Source organism: Mesocricetus auratus, unplaced genomic scaffold (assembly GCF_017639785.1).
Source record: "Mesocricetus auratus isolate SY011 unplaced genomic scaffold, BCM_Maur_2.0 Super-Scaffold_100046, whole genome shotgun sequence".
NCBI classification, from domain to species: Eukaryota; Metazoa; Chordata; class Mammalia; order Rodentia; family Cricetidae; genus Mesocricetus; species Mesocricetus auratus.
In genome coordinates this window covers 5483881-5503478 of record NW_024429223.1, presented here as the reverse complement: position 1 = coordinate 5503478, position 19598 = coordinate 5483881, and the positions used below count along the sequence as shown (strand labels likewise).

The window sequence follows — 19598 nt, the reverse complement described above, 5'->3', positions numbered from 1 at the left end:
TGCGCCCCGGCTCTCCGCGTCCCCCCCCCCCTCCAACCTCGCTGCGCTCCGCCGCGATCCCCGAACGTGCGGAGGGAAGGAGGGCGGGCGCGAGGAAGGAGGAGCGCAGTGGGGGGAGGAGGAGGAGGAGGAGGAGGCAGAGGAGGAGGAGGAGGAGGACCACGCCGCCGGCGGAATGGGAAGTTTGACAAATCGCTCCAGAGGTCCAAGGAGGAGGAGGGGGCGGGGAGGAGCGATCGCCCTCTCTCTCTCTCTCCCCACCCCCCCACACCCCGTCCCCCTAGACGAGGTGCGCGGGGTTCGGGGCTAAGGGGGGGCGGGGTGGGGCGGGGAGAGAGGGAGGAGAAGGCGGGCAGAGGGATGAGGAGGAGGAGGAGAAGGAGGAGCCCGGGAGCGACCCCGGCGGGTCCAGCCCCGCTTCCCGCCCCCGGGCAGGGAGGTCAAGGCATCCGGGGGGTGGAGGTGTAGAGGGGGGGTTCGGGGTGGGGTGTGGGGGGCGCAGCCGCCACTGCGGCCCCGGGGGCTCAGCGCCGGTCCAGTCTTCTGCCCGCGGCGCACGGCGGCTGGAGCGGCGGCGTCGGCAACAGGCAAGCTTAAAGGAAAAGGAGATGATCGTGTCACTCGCCCTGCCCGCGGGGGCGCCCCCCAGCTCCCGGCCCCCCGATATCCCGCCTAGGATTCCCTCCTCCCCGCCGCCCAAGTCCAGGCACCCAGAGACCCGGCCCTCTGCCTCCGCCCCGTGCGCTCACGCAGGGGCGCGGGTCCCCCGCGCAGCCGAGCCGGTCCCGCGGGGAGCCCACAGCGCCCCCCCACCGCCCCTGCCCATCCCTCCTTTCCCCACCCCGGGGCTCATCCCGTGGCCCCTCCCGGAGGCCCTCACTCCGATCCACTCGCCGCGCGCGTGCAAAGCCTGGGAGCGCTCCCCGGCTCGGGATGGTTACCCCCTCTTTGCAAAGATCCCAGGGCCCGGAGTCCCACCACCACCACCACCCCGGGTCACACCAGAGAGAGGAGGAGGCGCGGGGTACCGTGGGTGCGGGTCCTGGAGCTCTTCTCCTGGGACCCACCGTGGCTACCTCCCTCTGTGTGTCTGGTTTTCTTTTCCCCCCCCTTAGGCAAACTTTCCCAGGCGCGTTTCGGGGGTGAGCGTGGGAGGGGGGAGGGGACGCACCTCCAAGTTTCCTTTACTGACTTTGGGACTATCTCCAGTCTCAGCACCCCGCGTCTTGCCCCCTGGGGCAACTGGCCGCGCACCCCCCCCCACACCCGTGGTGATGGCGGTTCCAAGGTGGCGGGACGGGGTGGGGGCGGCAGGAGAAGCCCAGGTCTGGGTGCGTCTCGGACAGGAGGGCCGCCCCTAGCCGCGCCCGGCTCAGGGGCAGTTCTGGGCGAAGGGGGTTGATTATTGATCGGGTTGATTGGGTTGCGAGAGGATCCAGGAGGGACCCGGCCGATGCGCCCAGAGAAAGAGGCAGCTGGCTGGTTGCGGGGTTGCGTTGGCGACAGGGCCACGGAAGCTCACTTACTCTGGCGGCGAGGGCGCCGGCGGGCTGGGATAATTCACGCGGGCGACCCTCGGGCGGTGGTGACGGTGGAGCGGCAGCCAGAGCCCGGGCGGCGGCGCATCGATGCGCTGCGGGCTCGATTGCGTCTCCCTGGGCCAGCTCTTAGGCCGAGAATGGGGCGGCCGCGGCGCAGCGGGGCTCCGGGGCGCTGCTGGGCGGTTGTGGCTAAAGGTGGCCTCTGGGCCCCCAGGTCCCCGGAGACGCACTGTGTCTGGGGGCCCTGGCATCCATTGGAGCCCCCCGAGGCCCACAGTCCACCCTAGGGCCCGCGCCCTGCGCCCCAGGACTAGCCGCAGCCTGAGCGCACTGGAAGCTGCAAACCCTGGCTGGCCTTCCTTCCTTGCTTTCTTCTTCTTCTTTTTCTTTCTTTCTCCCCTTATTATTTTAAACTTATTCTTCTCTCCCCTCTTTTTCAACCCTGTTTCTTTTTCCACGCTCTCTTGTGGTTGTTCTTCAAGTTTTGAAAGTTCACCAGCGTGCTTTCTTTTTCTTGTAGACCTGGAGACCCAAGATCTCACCCTACCGGTAAGATCAAAAGTCTCCGGCGGGCTTGGGCTGGGTCCAGACGCCTGCCTGAATGCAGATGTGTGGCTGATGTCCTCCGGGGCTGTGCAGCCCGCTGCAGCGCCTAGGCGCTCTGCGAGCTAACCCGGTGCCAAGATCCCGGGTGGAGCCGAAAGGCCGGAGACGGCTTGAGGCCGGGCTCCCGGGCTGCCTGCGTGTGTGTGTGTGTGTGTGTGTGTGTGTGTGTGTGTGTGTGTGTGTGTGTGTGTGTGTCGTACCCGTGGGTGGGCACACCCGAGCCGCTTGGTGCCAGTGGCCGCAGAAGCCGAAGCGGCGTCTCCTCTAGGCCGAGGAGACGCGGCCCCAGGGCGCGGGTAACGCTTCTTGCGAGCGAGGGATCGGTGGTGAGTCGAGTCGGCTGGCCCTGCCGTTGGCCTCACGGGTTCAGGTGGCTACGGGACCCCGCTGGCCTGGACCAGGGTCGTTGCCGCTGGAAGTCAGACCCCGAAGGTCCCCAGCTCACGTTCCAAGCATGGGGCACCCATTTGGGCACGCCGGCGGCGACACGCTTACAGTGCTGGGCAAAGCGCTCACAGGGAGTTCGCCCAAAGGATGCTTCCCTCTCCCTTTCCTTCTCTTTGCTGCTCTCTCAACCTTCGTTCCCTTGCCGCGAACCCCCTCTCCGGTGGCCTAAGGGCCGGTCCTCTTGTTGCCTGCGGGCACCCCTGCTCGCCAGTGCCTTTCCCTCCCTGCTCAGGCGCGGAGCTCTGTGTGATCCGCCCTAACATCTGTCCGTCCAACCATTGGCGCATCCATCAGTGTCAATGGGCTGCACATTGCAGCGACAGCCTGTCACGCACAAGTCGGGCTGTGCGGTGTGCACACTATGACCACACTGCCTTGCCCGGTGGGGCACTCAAACAGACCCGGCCGGCTTGGCACTGCTTGGGTTCCTGATTTCTGCTTGAGTTCTTTTAGCTACAAGCACCTATTCACCCCTAATTTGAGGATTCCAACACGTGCATAGGTTTTTCAAGTCATTCTAGAGACGGAACTGAGGAAAGCGGGCAAGGTCAACCTAGTCCTTATATTTCACTAGGATTTATTTTCTTTTCTGTGGTAGGGCTGGGTGTAACTAAAAGAGAACCCCCCCAATCGCACAAAATAGACCGTGAAACTACCTGAATGCAGGACCTTAAGTCCCTCAACCTGGTCTAGGCTGTGGAGTTCGCCCGCTGCACTTAGCAAGATTTCAAGTGGGGGAAAAAAAACTTTGCATAATCGGGGCTGACTGGGCTTCCCAGGGCTGACTGGAGAAATGTGGACCGATGGACTCTCAGTGAAAAGGAAGGATTCCATTTAGGGAGAAATGGTGTCTAGGTAGCAGTAGGTCTGTAATTCACTTATTACAAAAAAAGGGGGGGGCAGAACCTTGAGAAACCAGTGCTTGCGGATAGCCCCTGGCTTTCTGAGCTCCAGTTTTGGCTTCTTTCCGTTCTCGCTCCTTCTGCAACTACCCAGATGGTAAACACACACACACACACACACACACACACACACACACACACACACAGGTGTCCCTGATGAGTCTGACCCTCCCCAAGGCCTTCTGTTTGCTCTGAGAAGCTCAGGGGAAGGGTATATGCAGGTTCCTACCCCTATGACATCTGAATGAAGTCTACCCGGCATTTGACCTGACTTTATTATTGTTGTAAATATTTCTGTCGACTGCCCCGCCGGCAAGCAACCCTTTCGGCGGCACTTAGGGAACTCCGAAGGGAAAAGAGCTGGGTCCGAGCAAGCGCCAAGGTTCCTTTGGGTTCTGGAAAAGGCCAGGAAGGTTTGGGCAGGCACGCTGGGGGAAAGTTGCCTGTGCTTCAGGATCTGGGCTCCACACACAGCCGTTCAGCTGTTTACACACTCTGCTAGAGGGCAGAAAACCCATTCATGGTGGAGGAGATAGAATTCTGTAAAGGATATACTATGTAGAAACCCCTTACCCCACTCTTCATAGAAACTCGGTTACCCTTTAAAGGCAAAGACAGGCTTTCCTTCTCTGTACAAGTACCTTGGAACCTCTGGTCCACTTTGAATTGTGCTGGGCTATAAATGTCTAAGTCAGATGCTTCTACCTGGAGGTGCTGCATTTCCGGGAATAATCTCTTAAGCCCCTGAAATAGAAGGAGGAAGAAAGAATTGAAGGAAATTAAAACGACTCACCTAAACACCCAGGGGCTAAAGCCCATGACAGACACTGTGAGCTCTGGTCAGGAGATTCGCTTTGAAATCAGGTGGTCATATTGTTAGCTCTTGGCATTCCCTATAGCCAAGAAGGGGATCCTGACCCAAGACTGCATCTCACACTCGGTGGAAACGGGGTGACCCACTGTCTTCAGATGGGGGAACAGTCTGCAGAAACCTCCAGAGAGAGTTGTCTGGGGCAAGGGTTAGACATCCTACCCAGCTTTTCCAGTTTTGGACACTAGGTTTCCATTCCTGGTACCTTTCCAATCATAGTCTCATCCATCTTGACTAGCCTGAGCCCCCCAAGGGTAGGGCATTGCCAAGAAGCATTTGGAGGAGCAAGGGACTGACCCCCCCCCAGCACAATATACTGTTTACAAATGGAAAGTAGTAGCTTGACCACTGCCTGGAGGCAGCCAAGTTTGTGTTCTGGGTGGCAACTAAGGGCAGTTAGATGACAGCCCTCCTGGTCCAAGGAAGGCTGGGGTATGTCTTCAGTTGAATGCCCACCAAGAGGAAGGAGCTGTCCTAAATGCCACCATGCCAGGACAAGGACCTAGGGTTGGCTGGCATCCCCAAGATACCTAGGACCTAAACTCCTACCTCAGAAAGGGGGTACCTGCTGGGTCCATGAAAGTGTCACCTTGAAGGGCAAGGACTCTGGGAGCCTTTAGTGATGGCAAGGGCTACAACCCCCAGGTGGGCCTTGACAGGGAGTCCTAGCCCTGGATCCTCTCCAGCCTGAAGTGGTTGGGAAATGTCCTGGACCTGCTTTATCCCCGTGGCTTTTGTGGGTTAGGCAGAGACTGGGAAATGCCATAGGTCCTGAGACTCCTCCTACTTTCACTATTTGCACACTTCATTCAGGAATTGGGCTTTTAGTTGCTACTAAAGCTGGAGGTTAGGTAGGGCCTGAGCCAGGCCCTCCATGCAGGCGGGTAACTTGTTGGCAAAAGGTGCTTTTACACTGGCAGTGAAGTTTTGTTTCTCTTCTTTTCCCCGGTAGCTGGTAGCTTTGTTTGAAAAAACCAGATGTTTTGTCTGTGAGTTCTCCCAAGAACTTTTACAGTTGGAACGTGGAATAAACCTTTGAAAGTCGGGGCAGTATATTAATGTTGCTTCTGTGGGGCTTGTGGAGAGAGCCGTGTCAGATGCACAGGGGTGGAGGGGGGAACGATCTTAGAAGAAAAGGAAGAGGGTGGTTTTATGTAAAATCAAGAGTTAGTTTGGGGAGGGTGAAGCACTATCCAGATCCAACACACCGGACTCACACAATCAGGCACACACACACACACACACACACACACACACATACACACACACACCACCCCCATCATGGTGTGGTGTCTAAATTTCTCAAGTCTCGGGACTTGGAGGTGAAGGCTCAACGTTGCCTACGTGGTCAGTGTGAGTCTGCAGGTGTTGAGTGAGCGTCCTTCTCCTGCAGCCTTTGATGCTGGGAATCAGTCAGGATGCGGATGGGGCGGGTTGGAAGGTAGTTGACCAGAGTAGGGAGGACTTTGTTTAGGAATCTCAGGGAGGCAGCCTTCCCCCCTTCCCACCCCAAGAAATTTCCCCTTCTAGTAGCTTCATTCCCCCACGCCCCATCCCAGATTCCCAGGCAGTTAGCAATGCGTCTAAAGAAAAGTAAAACAAAAACTAAACCTAATTTAACAGAGGGGCAGAAGATGAAAAATTCGGGGTGGGATAGGGTCTGGACCTAAGCTAGGCAGCCTAGTTATCCATTGTGCCCGGTAGGGGTGGGGGTGGGGAGTTGATTCCTTCTCTCCATCCCCCCCCCCCACACAGTCTTTCCTGCATACTCAGCGGGGCATTTTCAAATACCTCCGTTTTCTCCCCGAAATGCTTTTTTTCATTCGTTTACCGAAGTTTCAGAAAACTTTTTGGAGACCGAAGATCAAATAAAGAAAACAGAAAGTCTTAGTATTTCGGTCTGAAGAGGACGGGACCCGATTAAACCCATTTAAAGAGCACAGTCGCCAGTGAAATACCCTTTAGTCAGATCCCACCTGCGGATTGGGGGGGCCCTAAGGAGGATTTCTCCTTAGGGCTCCCAGTCCTACATTCTCTCCAACTCCACTGGGTGAAATAGATATTTAGAAACCATTTGGACATCTTAAACACAAACAAGACCCGTGTTCAAGATAGCCATCGCCAGTCGAGGTGGGACTCGCTCCTGGCTAGGAGTGGGGATAGCGCTTTGTGGATGGGGATGCGGAAGATGCCCACCTGCTCCCGCGCGGCGGCGGCGAGCGCTCGCAGATGTTAGTGACTCGATGCTGGTCAGAACCCCCTCTCCCATCCCCACCCCCGCCCGGCTCTTCGAATAAAGGAGGTAGAGGTCCCAGCAGTCAAAACACCGGGTCATCGAGGAACCAAACAGCCACCTTCCTTACCAAATGGTCTCAGCAACTGGCCAGGGCATTCGCCAAACCCCCACGAGGGATCTCGTTCCCTTTCCTCTCTTCCTGGGGCGCTGCTTGTGCTTTCTAATTCGCGATGGTGTTTGGCTGTTTCCACTTCCCAAACGGGGAAGACCGAACACAGCACTGAATAGGTAAAGAGGGGCGAGAGGCTCTATTCTTTTCTCTTGGCTATGTCTTGAATACTTGATAAATACCACTTGTAGTTGGACGATAGGGGGCCAGGGGGTCAGATTATGTAATATTCAAGTGGTGTCTGGCCCCCAGGGGCTCTTCTGTCTTAGAAGATCTAAAGATCCACAGAAGTCCTTACTAGATTTTTGTCTTTGCTGCAGCGTGTCTTCCGTCGCTTGTATTCCCCCCCATGTTGTTCTCTCTCTTTTTTAAAAGAGTCTCTCTCCTTGACCGTCAAAGAATTTTTTTAGGCTATCCATTTAGGATCTATGCGTTCTTCTCCTAGGTCAAAGCAGAGCTGTCACCACCCAGTGCACCAGTTCTGAGGGAACGAACCAGTTTGTGAGGTTGGTAGCTTTTGGGGTGGGTGGGTGGCTGGGGCCACGAGGGGAAGGTCAGACAACTGGTCGACACCTGGTATAAAATAAAAAGAACATGTTAAGAAGTTTCAAAGCTGCCAATAAAACCCTTTAAGTGGCTTGTGATGCAGTGCCTGAAGTTGCTGCGATGGCATTGGTAAATGACTCTAATGCCCAAAGAAAAACATTACAAATGCCGCTGTCTGCGCCACCAATCGGGCGCCGCTCTCCAGCGCGGGCGGTGGCTCCTCTCTGGCGCGGAGGGCACCCGCATTTGCATGATAAATTGACCAGACTGGCGGCAGCCAATGAAATATTCAAATTAGGCGTGCGTGCGGGGGTGGGAGTATGGTGAAGTCCCTGGGGCTCCCCCTTTGAGCAGGAGGCAGAAGCTGGCCTTGCCACCTCTCCTTTAGCGCCCTCCAGAGGAGGGACAAACGTGGCCCTTCTGAGACAGGAGGGTGGGAAGGTCTGAAGGAAGGGAGGTGGCACTCTCTACAGGTGCTCTTGGGCACAGAAAGGCTTTGGGGCTGGCCTAGAGGGTTAGGAATGCCACAGAGCCTCTGTCTCTCCTTCACTTACATCAGTAGAAGGATTGCAGAAACTCTCAAGGAATTAGGCCGACCGGACCCTGGATCCTTTCTAATAGTATGCTTACTATGTTGGTCATCTCAGACCACTGCAGACTCCCCGGTACCAAAATTCTGGAGCAGACACGTCTAACCTGCCAGGAGGGGAGGGTTCCATAGCAACAGGCCGAGAAGGTAGCCCAGTTTGGAGCTGTGTCAGACCCTCAGGTTTCACCAAGCCTGGGATTTCAACTGTGTGGCCATGGCTGCCAGAGCTTTTGCTCCTGGGAATGGAGGTGCAGACTCCGGACAGACCGGATGCTGGCAGGAGCCTCAGCAGGAGCACCCAGGCTCAAGGCAGGCCCTATGTGTGTACAAAGGGGAACATGTAAATGTCTAGTCAGCACATAGACACCCAGCAGGGGCATATGGGAGAGAGCATGAAGGGAACCAGCTTTTAAATAGGACTGCCGTTGATGTCCAAGGAGTATTTGACTTCCCAGGCACATGGCAAGTCAGCTGTCTGGTCTGGCCCTGGCTTGGAAGACTTGGCTCAGTACAGACTAACGTAAGGGGACCTCTCTCTTCAGCATCTTCCTTTTCTGCTGTGGAGTGATGAGCAGATGAGCACTTTATCCCCTCCCCCACTCATAAGGTTTAGCGATCCCCCCCCCCACCACCACCAGTTGCCCTGGACAGCCCTTGCTTAATCCCCAGCACTTTCCCAGGTTCACAAGTGGGTGACGTGAACCCCCTTCAAAAACACTCCCCTAAACATGCTCAGCAGAAACCAGCTGTCCTCCTGGGTCATCAACCAAAAAGTCTATCGGAGGGCAGGAGCCTAGCAGACCCTGGTCCAGGGCTAGATCAGGAATTGTAAGGACACCAAGCAATAAGCTTGGCTTGCCATCTTACAGTTTTGCAATCCTGGCACCACCGGAAGGTGGGAGGGTTGAGAGTTGGGACTAGCAAGGGCTGTAGGGTATGTAGTGAGACTGTCTCCAACCAACAAAAGCCCAAGGAAAAATAGGAGTGACCAGTACAAATCTGGGAGAATCAGCTTTGATTTTGGATCACATGGCAGGTTTTACCTATGTCCTCAAAGTACAGTGTCCAACGAGAGGGCATTGCTGCATGGTCCGCTCTGGTCACTTAGGGTTTTAAGGAGTCTTGGGCCTGGTGGGAATGAGTAACGTTAATAGCTGGTAGCAAAGCTTGGTTCAAATACCAAATGGGCATTTTTCTCTTAACCGCTAGAGTGTATGCTCGGGGATAGGACGCCCGCAAGGGAAGGTCTAGGGAAAAAAAAGTATCCCTATAGCCATGTCTCAGGAAGTCCTTCCTCAGTCATCCTCAGGCCTCAGCTATGGGTCAGGAAAGAGAAGGCTTGTTGCTGGGTCTTGATCACCCTCCAGCGCAGAAGCTTGTCATGCAATCCCTTCCATAAATGCAAGCAGCTAAGTGGAAAGGTAGGAAACACAGAGGGTGGCTCTCCAGCCCAGCCCAGCCCAGCCCAGAGTCTTACCTCTCCTGAACCATTTACAGTGAACGGTTTCTCTTAGAAGGCACTGTGCATGCAGAAGGCCTGATCTGCACTTATATGCACGTGCACCTGTTCCTGGCACTCGAGTTCAAGCTTTGGTATTAACGATGGGAGGCTGGGTGTGTGGTCTACAACTTGCCCAACAACAACAGCAGCTCTCTCTCTCTCTCTCTCTCTCTCTACCTAAAGAATCTGGGACCCAAGGAGGAAGATTCCCTGATCTAAGTGGAGGATACTCACAAGCTGGGAGCTTTTGAGGTCACCACTGGATGGGAGAGAGGCTCAGGGGCTCCCCAGGGGGGCATGCATGCCACTAGCCCCGAAAAGCCAGCATGAGAGCTACAAGTCACAGGGTCAGACCTCCCAGACAGACAAAGGATGCAAGCTTGATTGTGGAGCAGGGGATGGGAGGCACAGGCTTCAGGGAAGACTGGGCATTTGCTGGCCTGATAAGGAGGCTCTCTCAGACCTTTCTAGGCATTCATTAGAGGAAGTGCTTTGCTAAGGATCCACGATGATATTTCTATTTTCCCTCTTAGCGGCGAATGGAATCCGCACCATCCAGGTCAGATGGAAAATAGAAGCTGGGAAAATTTGACACTCTCATTGATCTGCTCTCCTCGAGAGAGAGAGTATGGCTTCAAGATTGCAATTAGGAGCCAGCCTGCTAAGGGGTCCCTCTCTGAGCTCAGGTGCGGCACTGATCATGGGTTGCAAGCCCTGCCCCTTGTCTGCTGAGGAAGAGGAGGCTCTTCATTCATGGATCCAAGCTGGAGCTGAACCTGCCGAACCTCCCAAAGATCACCTGGCGCTTTACTCTCATTTTTGGTGAGAGCAGATGGCAATTTTCCCAGTGTTTTAAAAGTATTAACTTCCTTTCAAACATTCTTTAACCTTTAATGTTTTGTAACTTGATGAAAAGGTCACTTTGTTCTGAGGATGCAGCTGTCCCTTAATTATTCAGCTATAGGTGAATTCCACCCAAATCCTGAACTTTTCTTTTTTTCCTTTTCTTTTCTTTTTTCCTGGGGGTGGTGGTGGTGGTGGTGTGGGCAGTTACCGAGAACGAATCCAGGGCCTTGTGCACGCTAGGCAGGTGCTCTACAGCGAAACTACCCTTGATTCACACGCGCGCACACAAACACACATACAGGCAGGCACGTCTGGAGAGATGGCTCAGTGGTTAAGAGCACTGACCTGACCTTTCTTCCTGGGGACCTGGGTTTATTTTCCAGCACTCACATGGCAGCTCATAATCATCTGTAACTCCGGGTCCAGAGGATCTAATGCCGTCTCTGATCTCCTTGGGCACCAGGGACTCAAATGGCGCACAGACATACATGTGGGCAAAACATCCATGTACATGAAATTAAAAGAATTATTGCATTTGTTACTTATTTATTTATTTAGAGAGAGAGAGAGAGAGAGAATGTGTGTGTGTGTGTGTGTGTGTGTGTGTTTACATACCATGGAGATTGGAGGGCAACTTGTAGGAAACTGTTGTCTCCTTTTGTTGTGTTAGTCCAGGACTAAACTAAGATTATCAGGTGTGGCAGCAAGCACCTTAACAGACTGAGCCACCTCACCAGTCCCTCATCCGGCCCCTTAGTATTTAATGGGATCCAAGCTGTGTGTACACATGTAATACAGACCAGTATCTTCCCATGAAATCTGCACGTGTGTGGGTGTGGGTGTGTTCCTATTTCTTTTTATATGATTACATTTTGCACATGTGTGTTTATGTATGCTTGTGGTTTCAGGTACTGTATAGTTGCATTTCTTTATATTTATATTCATATAATTTTATGCAGGGACTTTGGTTGGCTGGATACTCAGACTCCTTCAGTATTCCTACGGATCTTGTTTATAGGAAAATAGACATAGGACTTACTTGTGTGGATGATGAGTTTCCCTAAACATTTGATGGCCACTATTTATTAGAAGTGTTCCTTGCTTTTAAAAAACATTTAGACAATGTCCAAACCAGGTCTCACTATGTAGCCCAGAATGGCCTAGAGCTTGCCATACGTGTCCAGCCATGACACACGATGTCATCTGCAAAGCTTATGCCTGAGAACCCACACATTCTAGTTCCACACAGGAAAACAGGAATTGAGAAACAAATCTCATAATGTTTTAAGTAAGTTCACAGTTGTGTTGGGGCAGCCGTGATTCATTGCCCAGCTGTGATCTGTTCCAGGGCAGACACACCCTGGAGACCTAGAGACACAGTCTGGCCCCAAGAGCTGTCATTAGAGCTGAGCACCGCTGTGTGCCCTGGTACATAGACGCCTCAGCTTCTCAGCATCCGGCAACCCCCTCGGCTTCACTTTTGCCTTTCATGGCTGATGTATTCTTGCAAACAGAGGCCCAAGTGTGTTAGACTTATATTTAAAGTAAAGAGTGAGCTAGTGGGTTCGGATGCAGGGCTTTTTCTACGTGGAAGATGCACAAAACTCATGTTCAGCCCCTGCAGAATGTGTTCACTTGTTCAGGAGGTGATGGGTGTGGCTCCTTGAACCTCTTCTCCTCTGAGACTTTTAGATGAGAAATCTCCAGGCACAGAGGAACTGTTGGACCCTGGCACTCACCTTAAGTCTTTGTAGACTTGTATAAGAATAAATCTGCTCGAAGCCACGTACTAAATCACGACGAGCACTCTGTAAGATTAACATTCATTAAGTGCGAGAGACAGAATTGATACTTAACTTAAAAGCGCATACCTTTAAGAGGTCTCTGGATGCAGGGAAGTCAAGGGATAGCAGAGACATGGATGGAGAAGCAGCTCGGTGGTCTCTCCTGGAACACATCGTCTCAGGGCTCATCGCCTAGAATGGGTTCTTGCACGCTCCTGACTGCTGGATGCGTTTCTGCATTTCTTCGGCTCATTGCTGACTTCCTGTATCCATGTGCGAGACACTTCACAAATGCACAGGAGCAAGGGGAGTTTTTAAAACATTCTCCCAGCACTGGGGAAGCTGAGGCAGGAGGATTGTGAGTCCAAAGACAGCCTGACACACATAGTCACACACACACACGTTTATATATAGTTAAAGAAAAAGAATATGTAGGATTATTTAGTCATATGCAAATATAATTAAGCTAAATAAATAAGAAATAAAACTATTCAGTTCTCAGACAGTAGTCACAGAATTCAACCAGGTGAGGCAGGAGAGGGTTCCAAGTTTGAAACCAGCTTGAGCTACCTTGCAAAACTCTGTCTCGGTGCTGTGGGGGAAGACGTTTTAAACAACAATGAGAACTTGCTGTAGCCAGGGTTGAAAATCCCCCTGACTACTCCTAACCGAGTTCTCACTTCCTGGAGGGCACCTCTATCCTTCTCCTTGTTGGTTTCCGCACTTAGATAAAAATGAAATGACAATAAACGGCTCATTTTTTTATCATTCCTTTTATTCAGTAGCGTTCTTGAGTATCAGCTATGTGATCACCTATAGCTGATTTGTTTTCAAATTTTATATTATGAATACATTAGGAATTTCTGTTATTTTTCCCTTTCAAGGGGCAATGATTTAAAAAACAAAAATTCCAGCTAGACATCCTACATGTATTCTTGTGATCTCGGAATTCTGTGGTGAGACGATTTGGGGTTCCAGGCTGGCCTGGGCTACATACTTCACAGACCCTGGTCTCTGAAAACGGGGGAATGCAGCCTTCTGTGAGAACACACAGGCCTCAGTGTTGCGTACCTAGCAGAGGGATTGCTGGGCTGCGGAGCGCAAAGTGCCCGACATAGTGTACATTTCTCTCTACGATTTGCAGTAAGCGTGAATGCCGCCTGTCTCTGCTTTGGGGCATTTGGATTCTGAAGTCGGTTCAGACCCTCTCCTTGTCTTCTGCTAGATACATGCTTTGTGTTATTCCTTGTTTTTTGTTTTGTTTTCCTTTTCTTCTTTTGGCAATGACGTGGAGGGGACGGGGCGGAGTCAGGGCCGTAACTACCGTAACTGCAGTACATGGAAAGGTTTCTGCTCAGCTAGACTATATATATACATATACATATTTATATATACATATATATACATCAGCTAGCCTTCCATACACACACACATACACACACACACACATGCACATATATATGCATGTATGTATATATGTATGTATGTATATGTATATGTATTTGTATTTGTATATGTATATATAGTAATTATTATCTCTTTGAGACGTCCAGAAAGTATGTTTTGATCACACTCATCCCATCTCCTCCCCAGGCCCACTCGCCATCTCATGTCCACCAAACTTCGCATTTTCACATCTTTTTAAACCTATCCGGGCCCCTTAGCGCCGTCTGTGTGCCCTTAGGTGTGCGGCCATCCATCCGCAGGAACGGTAAACCTACGAGGGGTCGCAGCCTTGAAGAAAGCTAACTCTGCCTTTCCCGGTAGTTGTTAACTGCCAGTAGCTCCTCGGCTAAAGGTGAGGCTTCAAGCTCACCTTTCCAGGAAAACCCACGACTGTCCAGTTCATCGTAAGTTGGGTTGGACTGTGGACCACTTCAGGGACACAGCAGGAGGAGGTCCCAGGGGGCAACCCTAGGGTTCGCCAATCTACACATACCCCAGCTCCCCGGGGCATAAGGAGACAATACCTCATGGTAGATCCCAGGTCCTGGCTCAGCCTCATGGGTAGAAATCCAGCTTCTTCCTGGTTCTGACAAACCCTAAAGTCCTATTACCATCGCAAGCAAGGTTTGGATCATGCCAGGCCTGGTAGTGCACGCTGCAGTCCTAGAACTCCAGAAGCATGAGACAGGAGGACTGCAGGTTCAAGGCCAGTCTGAGCTACGTGGTGAAACCCCGTGTCAAATCTCCCACAAGACCAATATTTCTTTGCCTCACCTTTTATAGTCAGACTGTCTATCCACCACCTGTCCCTACCTCCCAGTCATTCAGGACAGAGTCCCCATCCACCCGCACCACTGAGAGGAACCATGGGTCATCATGTTTCATAGTTTGTCCCGAAGCATAGATAGCATGAATAGATGAAGTTACACATGGCGTCACATTGGGAGTCTGCTTCCTATGCTGACACAAGGCGCCTTGAGACTGGCCCATGCTGAACCCATAAGCTGTTCCGTATCGCTGCTGAGATGCATTCTTTGTGTGGTTGTAGCAGAGCCAGTCAGGGACCATTGTGAGTTAGGCTGCTGTGAACATGCAGGTACCGGTTCATTGTAACATAACTTCTCATTTCTTCTGTGTGAGTCTATATGGCTAAGGACACATTTAGCTGTACAAGGAGTCACCAAATTAGGCTAGGGTGTAGCAACACTTGCCTCTAATCTCGCCATCGAGGAGGCAGAAGTAGGCATATTTCTCTGAGTTCGAGGCCAGCCAGGGCTACACAGTGAGAGAGAGACATAGTCTTAAAAAAAGATAGGGAGAGCTGAAGAGATGCCTCGGCTGACAAGGACACTTGAGATGCCTCGGCTGACAAGGACACTTGCTGCTGTTGCAGAGGGCTTGAGTTTAGCTCCCAGCATGCACGGGGCAGCTCTCTATCTTTGGAATCCAAACACTCCATGGGTAACAGGCACCAGATATTCGACACACATTCAGACAAAACACTGGTAGATGTAAAAAAATAATTAAAATATTTTTTAAATAAAAGACAGGAAAGAAACCTACCAAATGGCCTTTGCTGGGATGATGCTAGGGTCTTCCACGTACTACAGATCTACCATGGAGCTACCTCACCGGCCGTGCCCAAAACGTTTCCTCTTCTTGTGCAGTGCTGGGGATTGGACACAAGCGTGGACATTGAGGGCTCTACCAGGAAGCTGCCGCCTCAGCCTTACCCAGTGGCATTCTTTATTCGTGCATTTACCCGTGTGCATGCATGCCACACACATGCGCATGTGCCTGTAGAGCTGGAGTCGTGGATCCTCGGGAACCTCCCTCCGCCGGAACTGTAACCAACACACAGGTCTATTGGAAGAGCAGTGTGAGCCCCCAACTGCCGAGCCCTCTCCAGAGTCAGCTGCCACGCTCAGTGGCTTCCAAGGGCTTGACTGCCTGTGTCTCTGTCAGCCACCAAGGCAGAGGTCTGCATGTGCCTGAAGACACTGTACGGGTTGGGAAAGGCGCTTGCTAGAGAGAGGGTTCGGTATGCCAAGGTGGGAGGGGTTGGGAAGAAATAAATCTGAACTCTGCCTGTGTTTAATAAATAAATACATAAATGTATGCAAGTTAAATTCTGAGTGTGACGCAATAGTTAACAAAAAGTACAAGTCCATAACTGTCATAGATTTTTTAAAAGAATTGCACCAGTGCAGCCTGGTGGGATAAAGAGATTGCAGTAAAATATTTATTTAGATAACTAGGTGATTTGTTACCCTCCCCCACACAAATAGTGCGTTTTAATCAGCGCTTTGAGGATTTTGTACGATGTGTTTTGATCGACCGTGTTAGTCCCCCCCACCCCACTCCCTCTTGTGTCCCCCTTTTACAGTACCTCCTCCACCCAGGGCTCGGGGATCATTGAGGGAAGAGGGGCAGAAACATGGTAAGAGACAGAGGCAGGGAGCAGAACAGTGCTTTTCAGACACAGCAGGGAAGTCACATATATGAACTTGACATCATGCTTAAGCCATGCGTGTGTGTGTGTGTGTGTGTGTGTATGGGAGGGGAGATTGAGAACATGTGTGTGTGGGGAGGGTAAGTCCAGTTTCCTTTAGGGTGTAGCCCCTAGCAAGAAGGCCACACATCCACAATCATACAGACAGCACAAATCGGATCCAACGGATCCACATCTGAATTCTTAGCTCCTGAAGGATCTAGCCTATCCTGAATGGGGACAGAATGCCTGGAAACCTAGGTCATTTGCTTATCCCACGGGCAGACAGATAAACACCACTCTGCCCATTTTGCATATGCAGATAGAGCTCTCCATTGCTAGGCTGAGCCCCTGCCAAGCTTTACATAGCAAGTCAGAGGATAATTTTATTCCCAGGTTCAAAAAGCAAAGCAAGACAAATCGTCTGGACTGCTCTTGTGCCACTGTGTCAGGAACCAGGAAAGGGGCCATATCCAAACCAGAATGTCCTAGCTGGCAGGGATCTCAGCGATTCTCACTTGAAAGGTGATACCCTGATGTGGACTCTTCTCCCCGGCATCCCCACCAGGACTCGTGCAGCCTTTGATTAAACAAAACCAGTCCATTTCCTGTGTGACCTCTGAGAACACAGGGCAGCGGGCCACATCCCAACAGTGGCGGTGTGAGACAAGTCAGTAGATCTGTGTTCACAGTACAGAGGGAGACAGGAAGGAGACCACAGTGCCACGTGCCCGATAACCTGGGCTACACCCCCTGAGCCTTTGCTTCCTTATTCTTAGAGTCCCTTTTGAGATTCTGAAGGCACCTTCTCACTGCAAAGGTCCTGAGAATATGTTTAATTAGAACTTGGCCACACAGCCCTTTAAAATAAAACAGGAGGGACCAGCTAATTATATTGCTCTACGTTCTGTGGCAAACATATATTTTTTTAATAAAACACTTTCCTAACCAGAGTAATCCCTTGAGACGCAAATCCTCATTTATAAGAAGTTTCCCAAAGGGAGTTGAAGAGAAAGACTTCTCCAAAGAAAAGAAACAGTGTGTGTGTGTGTGTGTGTGTGTGTGTGTGTGTGTGTGTGTGTGTGCGCGCGCGCGCGTTTAGGGGGTGTTGGCAAAGAGCTTTCAATGGCTTTCTTGCGTACTTGTTTTACTGCAAATACTATCCATTCCTGTCGTTTTCAACATGCATTTCCCCCTTCTTGATTAGTGCAGCAGACTCTGATATTTCTCTTTCTGGTGTGTTACATAAGTGCAGTATTTAAATAAACAAGCGACTTTCTCCTCAAAATGTTCTTTGTCTCCCGGTGTGAGGCCCTGCTTTGCCCCGCTAGGACCTCCTTCCCTCTGCAGGAACCTCACAAGAACTAGCTGTGGTTCCTGGGGTGATGCTGGGAAGGGGGTTTTGCCTGAGTCCCTGTCATTTTCCTCCACCCACCCACCCCAAGCAGTTCTAGAAGTGAGATGGCTTGGATGCCAATGTTTGTGTTAGATCCACCTGGCGCTGGAGTTGCAGGTGGTTCTGAGTTCCCCCTAATATGGAAGCTGGCAATCACTCTTAATCACAGAGCCTTCTCCCTGGTCCCTATAGGTGGTTCTGAGCCCCCACCCCCATACGGGTGCTGGCAATCACTCTTAATCACAGAGCCTTCTCTCCGGTCCCTACTTATTCATTTATTTATTCATTCATTCATTCATTCATTCATTCATTTTAACTTAGCATAGAACATGCTAGGCTTCCTTGTGGAGTTTTCATACATAATTTTTTTTCTATTTTGGGCCCCTCCTCCTCCACCCTTCTCTCTCCCTTGGTCTTAAGGTTGCTGAATTTCTCCTTTTCCTCGGGAGGTCGGTCCCCTTTTATACTTACATTCAGCCGTGACCCGATGCCCGATGCCCTCTCTTTCCCGGTTCACCTCTCCCCTCCCTTAGAACAGATTCTTCCTCTTCCCTGGCTCCCTCCACCCTCCTGACCTAACTTGATTTTAATGCCTGTCTTCGGCCCAGCTCTCTCAGCCTTCTGAGGACAGAGCATGATGGTAAGACGGGGCCAGTCTCAGGAACGCTGTGATTCTACAGAGATTTACGCCTCTTCCCCATGCATTGTGGGGAACAGACAGACATTCATGCGTGCATGCATGTGTGTATGTGTCTGTGTGTGTGTGTGTGAGAGAGAGAGAGAGAGAGAGAGAGAGAGAAGGAGAGAAAGAGAGAGAGAGGAGAGAGAGAAGAGAGACAGAGAGAGACGGAGAGAGACAGAGACAGAGAAAGAGAGAGACAAAGAGGAGTTTCACTACATAGTCCAGTAGCCCAGGCTAGACTTGACCTTCCAGTCCTCCCCCCTGCTCTAGTAGTCACCTGAGTGCCGGCATTACAAACGTGTGCCAGCAGCACCCTTAAGGCATTATAAGCATGCTCCAGAACCCCTGACATTGTATTTTTAAATTAAGTTTTCAGTCAGGTAGGATTCTGGTGGGAGGGGAGAAAACAGACTCAGATTCGAATGACCGCGCACACAAAGGACTCCTTATGGAGACTATTTGCAAAGGAAAGCAGGAGACAGTAAGGACACGGTGCCAATGCTATTCTGAGGCCTACTGGGGGTAAAGGGTCCTGGGGAACCAAAACTACGGGCAGGGATCTCCTTGAGAAGAGTTGTTCTTCCAGAGAGCCACAGCCCAGGGAGGTAGCATTCACCACTGTCCTTTTCTTTTCTTTCTTTCTTTCTCCCCTCTACTGCCTGGGCTCCATAGGGCAAACACCTCAGCAGATGCCATGTAGCGGTCTATTGAAAGGCTTCCTAGGTCAGCCTCCAGGGTTCACTCTCTCGGGGGTTCTAAGGTAGAAGACCAGTGAAAGAGAAACTCACCAGGAAAGCCTTGGATGCTGATGATGCCCCAGCTCTGCTAGAGAAAAGGCAGAGGGATGGGGAAAGGAGGAGGGAGAGAGGGAGGAAGGGAGGAAGGAAGGGAGGGAGGGAGGGAGGGAGGGAGGGAGGGAGGAGAGGGGATCCAGACCTATGCCCTGGAACCTTAGGGTCTGAAGGAATCCTAGGTAGACTGGAGAGATAGTCCCTTGGCTAAAAGCCCACCCTTCCTGCCAAGCCCAAGGTGTATAGGATGGTCCTAAAAGCTTGGAGTTTGATGTGTGTGTCCCTCAAAGGGACCACAAGGATGATAAATCTCACTGCTTGCAGCATTGGCAGAACTTAGACCAGCCGTTTTCATTTGATGTACCTGTAAGGCTCGTCTCAAATGCTCCTTAAATAAAATTTACAAAAAAAAAGGAAAAGAAATCATCCTCTTAACCCCCCCAAAACAGAGGTTGGCACCTTGGCCTGACCGCCACCACTTCATCAAGCCTTCTGGGCTCTTCCTCCGTAGTGACGGCCACATTGAAGAGAGGATGAGGTTGGGATTTTTTGTTTCAGCTTCTTATCATGTTTTGCCGTGTTCTAATGGTTGGTACACCGTGATGATTATATGGCACTCCATTGCATTATGGTTACGGTTCTTTAACGATTTAAAATTTATTTGTAGTTTTGTAAATGCATGGGCATCTGCGTGTCAGTTTATGCAAGTGAGTGCCTTGCCTGTAGGAGCCAGAAGAGGGCGCTGGATTCCCCG

General features: G+C 51.6%; 1 long non-coding RNA gene across 2 annotated transcripts; it reads left to right on the top strand.

Annotated features, from left to right (window-relative positions):
- Positions 1–847: 847 nt before the first annotated feature.
- LOC110343029 lies at positions 848–10788 on the top strand. 2 transcript variants are annotated; one of them, XR_005873111.1, is made up of 4 exons: positions 848–2090; positions 7218–7278; positions 9942–10230; positions 10638–10788. It is a non-coding gene; the product is annotated as an uncharacterized LOC110343029 (long non-coding RNA). The 2 variants fall into 2 exon arrangements; XR_005873110.1 differs by having other exon boundaries at positions 851–7278.
- Positions 10789–19598: the final 8810 nt, after the last annotated feature.